The sequence below is a fragment of the Pseudorca crassidens genome, chromosome 17 (genome assembly GCF_039906515.1).
Source record: "Pseudorca crassidens isolate mPseCra1 chromosome 17, mPseCra1.hap1, whole genome shotgun sequence".
Classification (NCBI taxonomy): Eukaryota; Metazoa; Chordata; class Mammalia; order Artiodactyla; family Delphinidae; genus Pseudorca; species Pseudorca crassidens.
This window is the reverse complement of record NC_090312.1, coordinates 55,207,672-55,222,432: the sequence shown is the minus strand read 5'-3', so window position 1 is coordinate 55,222,432 and position 14,761 is coordinate 55,207,672.

Below are 14,761 nucleotides of genomic sequence, written 5' to 3'. Positions count from 1 at the left end.
CACAGTGCCCTCAGGGCAAAATCTTGATAAACATGAATCTCACCAAGTGAGATTAAAATATCTTCTTTTAATAATAAATTAGTTCTAGTTCTTGCCTGGTTAGAAATTAGTTAGGAACTATTCAGTAGTTGTTTTTATATGTTGTCCAGAGTTTATAATTGAACAATTATAAAAAGTAATGAAATTGCTTATTTCATTACTACACTCTACAGGTGGAGCAATGAAATAAGTAATTCTCTTGTTCCTTTATTGAAACCTCATCTTAGTTCCTTTATTTTTAAAACAGAGACATTAGAAATAATGCCTAATTTCTAAAGATATTATATAGATTTAATCAGACCATACATGCAAATAATAGTTACTTAGAACATTGTCTAGCACATTGTAAAATCTCAATACATATTAGTTGTTTTCATTATAACAATTTTTCATGTAAGCACCTTTACTAACACATCTTTGCAAATGTTTCAACTTTGAGTGGCTGCTTTGATTCTTGATTAAATTTAGCTCCTCCCATGACATGGAAATGTGGTCTTAAACAAATATTTAGGTTATTTAAAACAGGAAAATATTTTTAACTTTAGTTATCTGAACAGTGATTGATTTAGCAAAAATTAATTGAAATCCTACTGTGGTATATGTGTTATAACTATATTTGATTCTGAAAATAATGGTAAACAAGGTACAGATAATCCAGAAAATCTATATGTTTTTCAATCCATTTTTCCCCCCAGAGAAACAGAAACTTAATAACAAATTGTTCATAAGTAAATTATCAAAAAATGTATCTGGACTATCCATTGAATAATATTATTACTGGAATTGATACACAGAGTTATCAGACACTATAAAATAAAAGCTTTAACTATGCACATCACATCTAAGGAAACCACCTTATTTTGTATAACTTAACAAGGAACTGTAGTCATCTTCTATAATGTAAGTCAGGGGACCTAAATAATAAAATCTCATATAGTAAGATTTACTTTTCTGCACATATATATTTACTTTTAAAAATATTTATAATGTAGTATAAGAAATGAAGATCATAAAGCAATAAAAATATACCTCCAAATTGCTCACACATAGATGAAATCATTCACACAAAATATTACTATTTGCCTTTTGAACTTTGAAAGTTATTTTTTGCATGTACAGCAATATGACGATAGAAAGATGTTCATTCTCCATATTAAGATTATCTAATACCTATCCTGGGACTTCCTGAGTGAAATTGGCCTTTCATGAGAGAAATGATTTAGAGTTGGCTAGTACACTATCAAATACACAATACCAATATCTACTCATTGTTCACATCTTGTTCAGGGAGAAGATGAGCTGTAAACTTATTATGATTGAAAAGTAGCCCCAAATATATATTCACAGCTGATTTGGAAATATAGGAATCGATCCTCCTCTACTAACCTACACAGTCTCAAAAAAATTTAATTTGGTGAGTAATAAAAAGATCAGTGAGGGTTATGAATATACTGAGAATGTTAATAAGAAGTCTTTATCCTAGTGGACAACATGGGGAAAAACAGCTATTGTCAATTTCTTTCAAATACCAAGAAAACAATACCACATTCATGACTTAGAACCTAGAACACTACTATTTTTTAATTCCTTCCATCTCCATTGTCATAACATTTATTAATTCATAGATTCAGCCTTGATTTCAGTTTCTAATGGACAGTTCAATAAACTTTGATTACATGATCTGTTTGTTTTTAAAGATGTATGACATGTAAGATCTTTTTTATTGTTGTTGGATTTGGTTTGCTAATATTTTGTTGAGAATATTTGCATCTATATTCATCAGAGATATTGGCATGTAATTTTCTTTTTTGGTGGTGTCTTTGGTTTTGATATCAGGGTGATGGTAAATGATGGACTATCAGGTGATGAAAAGATGCTCAACATCATTAATTATTAGAGAAATGCAACCAAAACTACAATGAGGTACCATCTCACACCAGTCAGAATGGTCATCATTAAAATATCTATAAATAACAAATGCTGGAGAAGGTGTGGAGAAAAGAGAACAGTCCTACCCTGTTTATCGAATGTAAGTTGGTGCAACTATTATGGGAAACAGTGTGGAGGTTCCCCAGAAAGCTAAATATAGAATTATCATATGATCCAGTAACCCCACTCCTGGACATATACCCAGACAAAACTATAATTCAAAAAGATACATTCACCCTGATGTTCATAGCAGCACTATTCACAATAGCCAAACTTGGAAACATTCTAAATGTCCATCAACAGAGGGATGGATAAAGAGATATGGCACACATATACAATGGAATATTACTCAGCCATAAAGAGAAATGAAATGAGTTATTTGTAGTGAGGTGGATGGACCTAGAGTCTATCATACAGAGCAAAGTAAGTCAAAAAGAGAAAGACAAATACCATATGCTATCACTTATATGTGGAATCTAAAATATGGCACCAGGCTTCCCTGGTGGCAGAGTGGTTGGGAGTCTGCCTGCCAATGCAGAGGACACGGGTTCGTGTCCTGGTCTGGGAAGATCCCACATGCCGCAGAGCAGCTGGGCCCATGAGCCACAATTACTAAGCCTGCGTGTCTGAAGCCTATGCTCTGCAACTAGAGAGGCCGCGATAGTGAGAAGTCCGCACACCGCGATGAAGAGTGGCCCCCACTTGCCACAACTAGAGAAAGCCCTTGCACAGAAAAGAAGACCCAACACAGCCATAAATAAATAAATAAATTAATTAAAAAAATAAAAATAAAATATGGCATCTACGAACCTATCTACAAAATAGACTCACGGACACAGAGAACAGGCTTGTGGTTGCCAAGGGGGAGTGGTGTTGGGGATAGAAGACTGGGATTTTGGGATTAGCAGATGTAAACTACTATATATAGGATGGATAAACAACAAGGTCCTACTGTATAGCTCAGGGAACTATATTCAATATCCTGTGATAAACCATAATGGAAAATAATATAATGAAAGAATGTCAATATGTGTATAACTGAGTCACTTTGCTGTACATCAGAGATTGGCACAACATTGTAAGTCAACTATACTTCAATAAAGAAAAAATATAATTTAAAAAAGATGTATGACATGGTTGTAAATTGTAACCTTATCATTGTATTAAGAGGTATAATACAATAATATTCTAGCGTAATCACAACTGTAAGCAACATGGCACATAGAACAAGAATAAACTGATAGTTTTTGTTTTCATTGGAGGGGAAGATATGACATGAAAACTAGATGCAACATTTCATATGATGATCACTTCTAATTATAAAACCTGAGATTTGAAGTTTAGATATGCTTTCTTCCTCTGAAAACACACTTATCTCAATTTTTCCACAGAAGATCAAAGTAATTATTAAGGGAAGTTAACAATACTTTCTGATTTAACTAAAAGAAACACTATACTTTAGAATCAAGCTGTGGACACTCTTCTCAGAATATAAATAAAATATAATATGTTGTGACCCAGGCAAGATAGATATTCTAGACTTAGACTTTGGAACAAGCAAATTTTCCACCATTTTTTGCAACATTGAAGAATCTGAAATTAAAATCATAAGTCATACATTGTAGCTTAGAGTTAACACATGATTTGATGTCTCAATGTTTTCTTGAAATCAGAGCCAAGCAATACTAATTCAGTGTAGTTGCACAAAAGTTCAGAGAGCATTTTGTCTAAACAATAAAAATCTGGAGGGAGACTGGCAATGATGGTGGATTAGAAAGACCCTGAGCTCACCTCCTCCAACAGGCACACCAAAATTAAAACTATTTAAAGAGGAACTATTGGTGAGAATGTCCTGAAGACTAGTAGAAAAGATATTCTACAACTAAAGATATACATAAGAAACCAAAACAAGACGGTAGGAGGGGCAGAGACATAGGAGAGTCAAGATTACCACTACCAGGTGGACATAAACAAAAGAATAATTACAACTGCAGAGATTCTCCCCAAAAAGTTAGGGGTCCAATCTTTACATTGGGCTCCCCAGCCAATGTCCTGCACCAGGAAGATTAGCTCCCAGAACGTTTGTTTTGAAAGCCAGCAGGGTTTACTTTCAGGAGAGCTGGAGGGTTATAGGAAATAGAGACTCTACTCATAAAGGGTGCATGCAAAATCTCACACACTCTGATGCTCAGGGAAGCAGCAGTAATTTGAAAGGAGCTTGGGTCAAATTCACTTGCTGATTTTGGAGAGCCTCCCAGAGAGGCAGTAGGAAACCAGGACTCACCCTGGGACTTAGATGAGGGTGACAGCCATTTTGAGGAACTGGTTCTATCATGAGGACCTGGAGCTGGCAGTTGCCATTTTGGAATCCTCCCTCTTGCTATTAGTGCTGAGACGCAGCCCCACCCACCAGTCAGTCAACACTAGACCCCAGGACCTGGAATCACCTACCAGTTGTTTGGCACTAGCCCCAGGACCTGCCCCAACCACCAGCAGGCTGGTACCAGAATCAGGACCCCATGAGCCTTAGTCCCAAACACCACAGATAGATATTAGCTCTGGGACATCTTGGGCCCCACAGCCAGCCACCCTGGGACCAAGCCCCACCCTAGTGGGCCAGAGCCAGGACCAGTACTCCCCAATCTGTGCAGCTAGCCTTGCCAGGAAATGCCCCCACCCACCAGCTGCCAACAGTCTCCACAATAGGCAGAACTTTGCAGCCATCTGGACTGGAGGTCAGCTATGCCTACCAACAGGCTCAAAGTAGTCATCAGCCATTACAGAAGCACCTACAAAACCCATATTTAGCTCTGATAACCAGCAGAGAGTGTGTTGCTGGGCCCCAAAAGACATTTCCTACATAAGGCCACATCTCCAAGATTATGAAATGTAATCAACCTACCAAATATGTAGAAATAAAAAAAAAGAGCTAGGCAAAGTCAGATGACAGACAAACATGTGTCAAAAGAAGGAACAAGATAAAAATCCCAGAAGACAAACTAAGTGAAGTAGAGATAAGCAATCTACCCAACAGATGGTTCAAGGTAAGGATCATGAAGACACTCAAAGAACTCAGGAAGATAATGGGTGAACAGAATGATAACTCAGAAGTTTCTAACAAAGAGTTAGAAAATATACAGAAGAACCAGAAGGAGCTGCAGAATGCAATAACTGAAATTTTAAAAATATTCTAAAATGAATCAACAGTTTATTAGATGCTACAGAGGAACAGATCAGCTAACTGCAAGAGAGAGTGGTGGAAATCACTCATGCTAAACAAAAAGAAAGGAAAGAAAAAGAAAAATGAATGTAAAAATGAGAACAGTTTAAGAATCTCTGGGAAAACATCAAGCATACTAACATTTACATTATAGGAGTCCTAGAAGGAAAATAGAGAGAGAAAGGTGATGAGAGCATATTTGAAGACATATTAGCTGAAAACTTCCTTAACCTGGAAATGGAAACAGATATTCATGTCCAGGAAGCACAAAGCATTGCAAACAAGATCAACAAAGTGGACCACACAGACATTGTAATTAAAATGGCAAAAATTAAAGATAAAGAGAGAATACTAAAAGCAACAGGGGAAAAGCAACTAGTTCTGTACAAGGGAACTCCCATAAGGTTATCAGCTGAATTTTCAGGAGAAATTCTGCAGGCCAGAAAGGAGTGGCACAGTACATATAAAGTGATGAAAGCAAAAACCTACAAATAAGAACTCTCTACCCACCAATCCTATCATTTTGATTTTAAGAAGAGATCAAGAGTTTTAAAGACAAGCAAAAGAGTTCAACACCACGAAACCAGCTTTATAAGAAATATTAAAGGGGCTTTTCTAAGCAAAAAATAAAATGATATAACTAGAAATATTAAAATTATTAAAGGTAAAATATAATTGGTAAAGGTAAATATACAGTAAAGACCAACCATATATAAACCTAGTAGCAAGGTTAAAAAACAAAAGCAGCTTTTATTTTTTTTTGAATTTTATTTATTTATTTTTATACAGCAGGTTCTTATTAGTTATCCATTTTATACATATTAATGTATATATGTCAATCTTAATCCCCCAATTCATCACACCACCACCACCCCGCCACTTTCTCCCCTTGGTGTCCATACATTTGTTTTCTACATCTATGTCTCTGTTTCTGCCCTACAAACCAGTTTATCTAACTTTCTGTTGTATTGATCAAATGCTGTAATGACAGGTTTTGGATGCATAGGATTAAATAAAATATATTACTCAAGAAAAATAAAAACAGTAAAATTGTCTATATCCACAATAAATAGTTAAGGGATACACAAAACAAAATGATGTAAAATATGATGTCAGAAACATTAAACTTGGGGATGGAGTTAAAAACTGAAGGTTGCCAAAATGCATTGCAACTTAAGAGATCAGCAACTAAAATCATCACGTAAATATAAACTGCTATATGTAAATTGCATGGTAACCACTACCAAAAGTTTATAGTAGATGCACATGTAAAATAAGAGAAAATAATACAAACATAATACTAAAGATGGTCATCAAATCACAAACTGCTAAAAAGCAATTAAAAAACAATTAACAAAATGGCAATAACTACACACCTATCAATAAATACTTTAAATATAAATGGGCTAAATGCTCTAATCAAAATGCATAGAGTGGCTGAATGGATACAAAAACAAGTCCCATATATATGCTTCCTAAAAGAGACTCACTTCAGATCCAAAGACAGAGACTGAAAGTGAGGGTATGGAAAAAATTATGCTATGAAAATGGAAACAAAAGAATGCCAGAGTAGCAATATTTATATCAGACAAAATAGATTTTAAAACAAACACTGTAACAAGAGAAAAGAAAGATATTACGTAAGGATTCAGGGATCAATTCAAGAAGAAGAAACAATTATAAACATACATACACCCAACACTGAGCACCTAATACATAAAGCAAATATTAGCAAGACGTAAAGGGAGAAATTGACATTAACACAATAATAGTATGAGACCTTAACAACTCACTTATATTAATGAACAAATAATCTAAACAGAACATAAATAAGGAAACACTGGCCTTAAACAACACATTAGTCCAAATGAGCTTTGTAGATATATATGGAACATTTTATTCAAAAGCAATAAAATACACATTATTTTCAATGTTTATAGAATAATCTCTAGAACAGAGACTACAAGGCCACAAAACAAGTCTCAGTAAATTAGACTGAAATCATATCAAGCATTTTTTCTGATCACAATGCTATGAGACTAGAAATCAACTACAAGGTAAAAAACTGAAAAAACACAAGCATGTGCAGACTAAACAATACGCTACTAAACAACCAATTAGTCACTGAAGAAATTAAAGAAGAAATCAACAAGTCCCTGCAGAAAAATAAAAATGCAGAATGCAATGATCCAAAATCTACAAAACATGGCAAAAAATGTTCTAAGAGGGAAGTTTACAGCAATACAAGTTTACATAAAGAAATAAGAAAAATCTCAAATAAATAGCCAGATCTTACATCTAAAGGAACTAGAAAAAGAACAAACCAAACCCAGAGTTAGTAGAAGGAAAGAAGTAATAAAAATCAGAGCAGAAATATATGAAATACAGCCTAAAAAAAAAAAAAAAAAAAAAAAGGAAAAGGTCAATGAAACTAAAAGCTGGTTCTTTGCAAAGATAAAAAAAAAAAATTGAGAAACCTTTAGTCAGACACAGCAAGAAAAAAGGGAGTGGGCCTAAATAAATGAAATCAGGATTGAAAAAGAAAAATTTATAACAAATAACACAAAAATGCAAAAAATCATAAGAGATTACTATGAAATATTATATGTCAATGAAACTGATAATCTAGAAGAAATAAACAAATTCCTAGAAATGTAAAATCTCCCAAGACTGAATCAGGAAGAAATGGAAAATGTGAACAGATGTATTACTAGTAATGAAATTGTTTAGTAATAAAAATATTACCAATAAACAAAATTCCAGGACCATACAGCTTCACAGGTTAATTCTACCAAACATTTAGAGAAGGGTTATCTTTCTCAAACTATTCCAAAAAATTAAAGAGGAAGAAACATTTCTCAAATCATTCTACAAGGCCAGTATGACCCTGATCTCAAAACTAGAAAGATCACAAAAAATAAAATTACAGGCCAATATCCCTGATGAACACAAGTGTAGAAATCCTCAACAAGATATTAGCAAACTAAATCCACCAATATTTTAAAAGGTTCATACACTGGAATCAAGAACTCATACAACTCAACATCAAAAAAAAAAAAAATAATACAACCTAGTTTTTAATAAAATGGGCAAAAACCTGAATAGACATTTTTCCAAAGAAATACAGATGATGAAAAGGTACATAAAAAGATGCTCAATATCACTAATCATTAGGGAAATCCAAATAAAACTACAATGAGGTATCACCTCACACCTTTTAGAATGGATATTACTAAAAGACAACAAATAATGTTTTTATTTTGGGGAGATACATAACCAGGAGTGAAATTGCTGGGTCATATGGTAGTTCTATTTTTTTGTTTTTTGAGAAATCGCCATACTGTTTTCCATAGTGGCTGCACCAACTTACATTCCCACCAACTGTGTACAAGGATTCTCTTTTCTCCACATCCTTGCCAACATCTGTTATTTGTGTTCTTTTGATGGTAGCCTTTCTGACAGGTGTGAGTTGATATCTCATTGTGGTTTTGATTTGTATTTCCCTGATGACTAGAAATGTTGAGCAGCTTTTCATGTGCCTGTTGGCCATCAGCATTTCCTCTTTGGATAAATGTCTATTTAGTTCTTCTCCCTATTTATCATCAAGTTGCTTCGTTTTTTGGGGTTTTTTTTGATGCTGAGTTATATGAGCTGTTTATATATATTGGATATTAATTCCTTATTGGCCATATCATTTGCAAATATTTTCTCCTATTTAGTAGGTTGTATTTTCATTTTGTCCATGGTTTTCTTTGCCTCTTAAACATTTCAATTTTTTCTCTTTTTTCATTTGCCATTCTTTCTTTCTCTCTCTATCTCTTTTATTAACATTTTCCTCCAATCTGGACAAATCTTAATTTATTCTGGTTTGGATTCATGGTAAAATGATTCTCAAAATCTATACCTTCTCCATATCTTCCCAAACCAGTACCTACTTGCATTTTGGATTGTGTGTTTGTGTGTGTGTTTTTCCTCCAAGTACTTTCTGCTTTTGTCTAACATAGAATTCTTAATCATGTATTGTGATTTATTTCTGTGATCCTTAAAATTGCATATATTATATGATGCATCTCCAGAGCTCCTACTTTATACTCTTTACAATTGCAATTATTTGCTTATTCATAATCATTTACCTAAAGTCTGCCTTTCACATTGTGCTTGGACTGTATGATAGCAGGGACCACCAATCAATTATTATTGATTACTGATTGGCTAGTGTTTTAAATATCTACTTTCCTGTTGAATTATCAAAGATGAAAAGAGTGAGTCTGTGTCTCCATGCCTGGCAAACAGTAAATATTTAGTAAATTTTGTTGAATGTTTACCAATCATCCCTCTTTCCAAGAGTGTCTAATTGGGAAATCATATCACAGAATAATTTATAAAATATAAAGTCCACTTCTGGCTTTGCACATGACCCATCATCTGCACTGCTGTTATGGGACCCCAGGCACCATAGGAGATAATATTAAAATTGAATGACTTAATTGTAAAATAAATGCTAAGTTATCTTTTATTTAAAAAAAGAGAAGGGATAATAATTTTTTGAATAGTTATTATATGCCAGGGCCAGTCATTCTTCTACTCAATGCAATTTGGTTTCCACTTTGAATAGTCCTCTAAGGTTTCTAATAGCTTCTATTTTAGATCCAACGGAAAGGTTTCAACCTTACTTAAATCTCAGCATTTAACATAGATAACCAGTTTTTCCTTTTTAAAGTACTCTCCTCCTTTGAATTCCTTGCCCCATGATCTCCTGGTTTCCCTTCTATCTCTTTGATAATTGTCTGTAAAACTATATTTTCAGCAGGCTCATCTTCTTCTACCAAGAAACTAATTGTTTCTGTTTCACTTACCTCAGTAATTAGCTTTTATTTTTTCACTTTATACATTTTTGCTTCTCTATCCATGGTGAAGCATTAGTTACTTTCTACATGTACACAATACAGAACATAATGTTTCAAGTGTAGACACTTCCCTGAGCTCCAAACACATATGTAAAATTGCCACTTTGATACCCCTACCTTTCTCTTTTGAACTCAACATATCCATATCTAAAAACTATGAATAACTTTATACCTACTACCACACAAAGTAGTCAGTCTCTTTTCATTTCTAGAAATAGATCAATCATCCATCCCATATCTTATCAACCATCTCAATAGATGCAGAAAAAGCATTTGACAAAATTCATCATCCATTATTGATAAAAACCCTTAACAAACTGTGCATAGAGGGAGCATGCTTCCACACAATAAAGGTCATCTATGACAAGCCCACAGCTAACATCATATGCAACAGTGAAAAGCTAAAAGATTTTTCTTGAAGATCTGGAACGAGACAAGAATGCCCACTCTTACCACTTCTATTCAACATAGTACTGGAAGTTCTAGCCAGAGCAGTAAGGCAAGAGCAAATAAATAAAAAGAATCCAAATTGGAAAATAATAAGTAAAACTATTATATTTTGCAGATGACATGGTACTGTATATGGAAAATTCTAAAGACACCATTAAAAAACCATTAGAACTGAGCTTCCCTGGTGGCGCAGTGGTTGAGAGTCTGCCTGCTGATGCAGGAGACGCGGGTTCGTGCCCCGGTCTGGGAAGATCCCACATGCTGTGGAGTGGCTGGGCCCATGAGTCATGGCTGCTGATCCTGCGGATCCGGAGCCTGTGCTCCACAACGGGAGAGGCCACAACAGTGAGAGGCCCGCGTACCACACAAAAAAAAAAAAAACATTAGAACTAATAAGTAAATTCAGTAAAGTTGCAGAATACAAAGTCAATATGCAAAAATCAACTGTGTTTCTATACACCAATGAAGAACAATTAGAAAAAAAACTTTTTAATCAATCCCATTTACAATAGCATCAGAAAGAGTATATACTAAGCAGTAAGTTTAGACAAGGAGTAAAATATTTATACACTTAAAATTATAAGATATTGGTGAAAGAAACTGAAGACACAAATAAATGTAAAGCTATTCCATGTTCATGGATTAGAAGAATTAAAATACTTAAAATGTCCATTCCATCCAAAGTCATCTATGAATTCAATGCAATTCCTATCAAACTTCCAATGTCATTTTCACAGAAATAGAAAAAAAATCCTAAAATTTGTATGGAGCCAAAAAAGACCTGGAATAGCCAAAGCAAACCTGAGAAAGAACAAAGCTGGAGACATCTCATAACCTGGTTTCAAACTATATTAAAAAGTAATCAGAACAGCTATAATATTGGCATAAAAACAATCACACAGATATATGGAACAGCATAGAGAGCCCAGAAGTAAACCTCTTCATATATGTCAATCTATTCTTGACAAAAGGAGCCAAGAACATACAATGGGGAAAGGATAGTCTCTTTAATAATGGTGTTGAGAAAACTGGTCAGGCACATGCAAAGGAATGAAACTGAGTCCCCCTCATACACAGTACACAAAATCAACTCAAAATGGATTAAAGACTTGAGTATAAGACCTGGAAGTGTAAAAATACCAGAAGAAAACATAAGGAGTAAGTTTTTTGACATCATTCTTGTCAATGATTTTTTAGATTTAACACAAAGCAAAGGCAACAAAAGCAAAAATAAATAATTGGAACTACATCAAACTAAAATTTTCCTATACTTAAAGGAAACTATCTATAGAATGAAAAGGAACCCTATAGAATGGGAGAAAATATTTGCAAACCAGGTATCCAAGAAAGTGTTAACATGCAAAATATATAAAGAATACTCACAACTCAATAAAAAAAAAGTCATACAACCCAGTTAAAAATTGGGCAAAAGACCTGAATAGATATTTTTCCAAAGAAGGCATACAACTAACCAAGAGGTACATGAAAATGTGTTCAGCATCATTAATCATCATCAGGGAAGTGATGATGAAAACCACAATGAGCTATCACCTCACACCTGTTAGGATGTCTTTTATTAAAAAGACAAAAAAGAAATAACACGTGTTCCTGAGAATGTAGAGATAAAGAAAACTTGTACCCTGTTGGTGGGAATGTAAACTGGTATAACCACTATGGAAAACAGTATGGAGTTTCCTCAAGAAATTAAAAGTAGTACTGTCATATAATCTGGAAATCCCACTTCTGAGCATAGAGCCAAAGTAAAGGAAATCATTATCTCAAAGAGATATCTGTTTCCATGTTAATTGCAGCATTATTCACAATATTCAAGATAAGGAAACAACCTAAATGTCCAGGGATAGATCAATGAACAAAGAAAATGTGGTGTGTAGATACAATGGAATATTATTGAGCCTTAAAAAGAGGAAAATCCTGTCATTTGGGAAATGAACCTGGAAGGCATAATGCTAAGTAAGCCAGACAGAGACAAACACTGCATGGTGCATGTTATCACTTATGTGTGGAGTCTAAATTTAAAAAAAAAAGTCAAACTCATAGAAACAGAGAATAGAAAAGTGGTTGCCTTGGGCCGTGGAGTAGGGAAAATATGGAGAGGTTAATAAAAGTATACAAACTTTAAGGTATAAAATGAATAAGGCCTGAGGATCTAATGTTTAACATGGTGATTATAGTTGACTTCACTGTTGTATAATTGAAATTTGTGAAGAGAGTAGAAAAATGTTTTCACCAAGAAAAGGAAGAAATAATATTTTAGAAATATAACTCTCTCTCTTTCACACACACACACACACACACACACACACACACACACTCAGTTTTGCCATTTTATAGGAAAAGAAGTGAGGTAATCAGATCATGAACATGGAGTTCATGCATCTTACCATATTCTATAACACAGAAGCAGCTGTTTTTTTCTGCTAATTAAATAGGGGAATGGCTTTTCGAATGTTCAACTAAGGTGTCAGGCCAGGAACAAAACCCTGGGAATCTGGAGCACTATCTATTTGTCTGCGGTACCTGTTTGAACCCAAAACTGTTAAATGATCACGTGTCTCCAGTGGCTAAATATGTGGGCCCTGGAATCAAGGCTTGAAGTAGAATGGAAGTCTCTCACCATCTCTCCTAGTGACTTACTCATAGAATTTGTGCTTCGAATCCATTCATCCTTAGGATCTTCTGGAATAGAGTTCCTGATACTTAGCGGGGGAAGTGTTTCCTCTAGGGGATACAATAAGGGTCCCACTGAACTGGACCATTGACTACCATCTGGCCATGTTGGATCTTCATTCCAATATACCCACAAAAAGTAATAGAATGACTAGGCTAGATGACAAGGATGACTAGAATAATTAATTGACCATATTAGCATGACAAGCTGGTACACAGTGGGGACCAGAAGAAATATGTCTGAGTAAAAGGGGCTCTGTTGGCATCTCTTGCTGCTTCCATGCTTAGTAAAATCTGTGAATGAATAATGGGAGCAACCATAACATAATAAGGGCAAGTTAAATAAGGGCCCAGACTCCTTATGTATAAAGATTTGGACCATCTTATCTGACATCTTAAAGTAAAGATCATGTATTAGTAAAAGGTTTTCCAAGACCAGCTGCAGCATGGAGGATTCCATTTCAATTCATTTGATTTGTTTGCTAACCAACCCTCTTTAAAGTCTTTTTTCAGGTGATTTCAAATGGCCACTTTTTTTTAAGAATTGTATTTACATTTCCCTTCTCAGAGAAGAAAGAACATTCTGTTTTCACTTGTGAGTTTCATAAGTTGGTGTGAGCTCACTGGAATGGTTCAAGGTGTGTACTACAGCAGGTCAAGTTTCTGTGGGTCTCCAGATCCACTTAGACCTTCCTGCTCCCAAGATCTTGGCTTCCTCTCCAGAGCTTCCCAACAAAGGAATGATGTAACATCAAGTTATAAACTGTGGCAAATAGAACTACCATACCATCCAGCAATTCCATTCCTGGGTATTTAACTGAAGAAAATGAAAACATTAATTAGAAAAGACATATACACCCTAATGTTCATAGCATAGCAGTATTATTTACAATAGGCAAGATATAGAAGCACCCTAAGTGCCCATTGACAGATTAATGGATAAAGAAGATGTGAGGTAGATAGATAGATAGATAGATAGATAGATAGATAGATAGATAGATACTTAAGGATGAAATCATGGAGTCTCTAAACTCCTTTTTAAAGGGTCTAATAGAATTTATTTTTCAGCGAAGGAAAAAATATATTTCCAAATATTATAAAATTATGTGCAGACATATACGTGTTTGGCACATATGTTTGTTAAGGATTAAAGCATTAGTAGGTGAAAAGAGGAAGAAAAGTAAATTGGTATTAACATAGTGCCAGAGTAAACATTATTTCATTAAGCCTCATGGATATGAGAACAACAGGACTTTCATTATGAAATATTTAAACAACATATGAGGAAAATGAAACTGCAAGAAAAGCAGCAAAGTACATACTTCTGAAAAATTTTGACAGAACAGTGTCAGATACAGAAAGTGAGAAAGATAAAGAAGGAAAGATATTGCCTAATGATGCATATCAAAAAACAGATTTTTATAAATAATATATAAAACTTGTTTAACAATACATTAGCTGTTTTTTTATTCCTCACACCTAGTTTTCTAGATCCTCAGTTTTCTCCCATAGTGTTGATAAGTTTGGA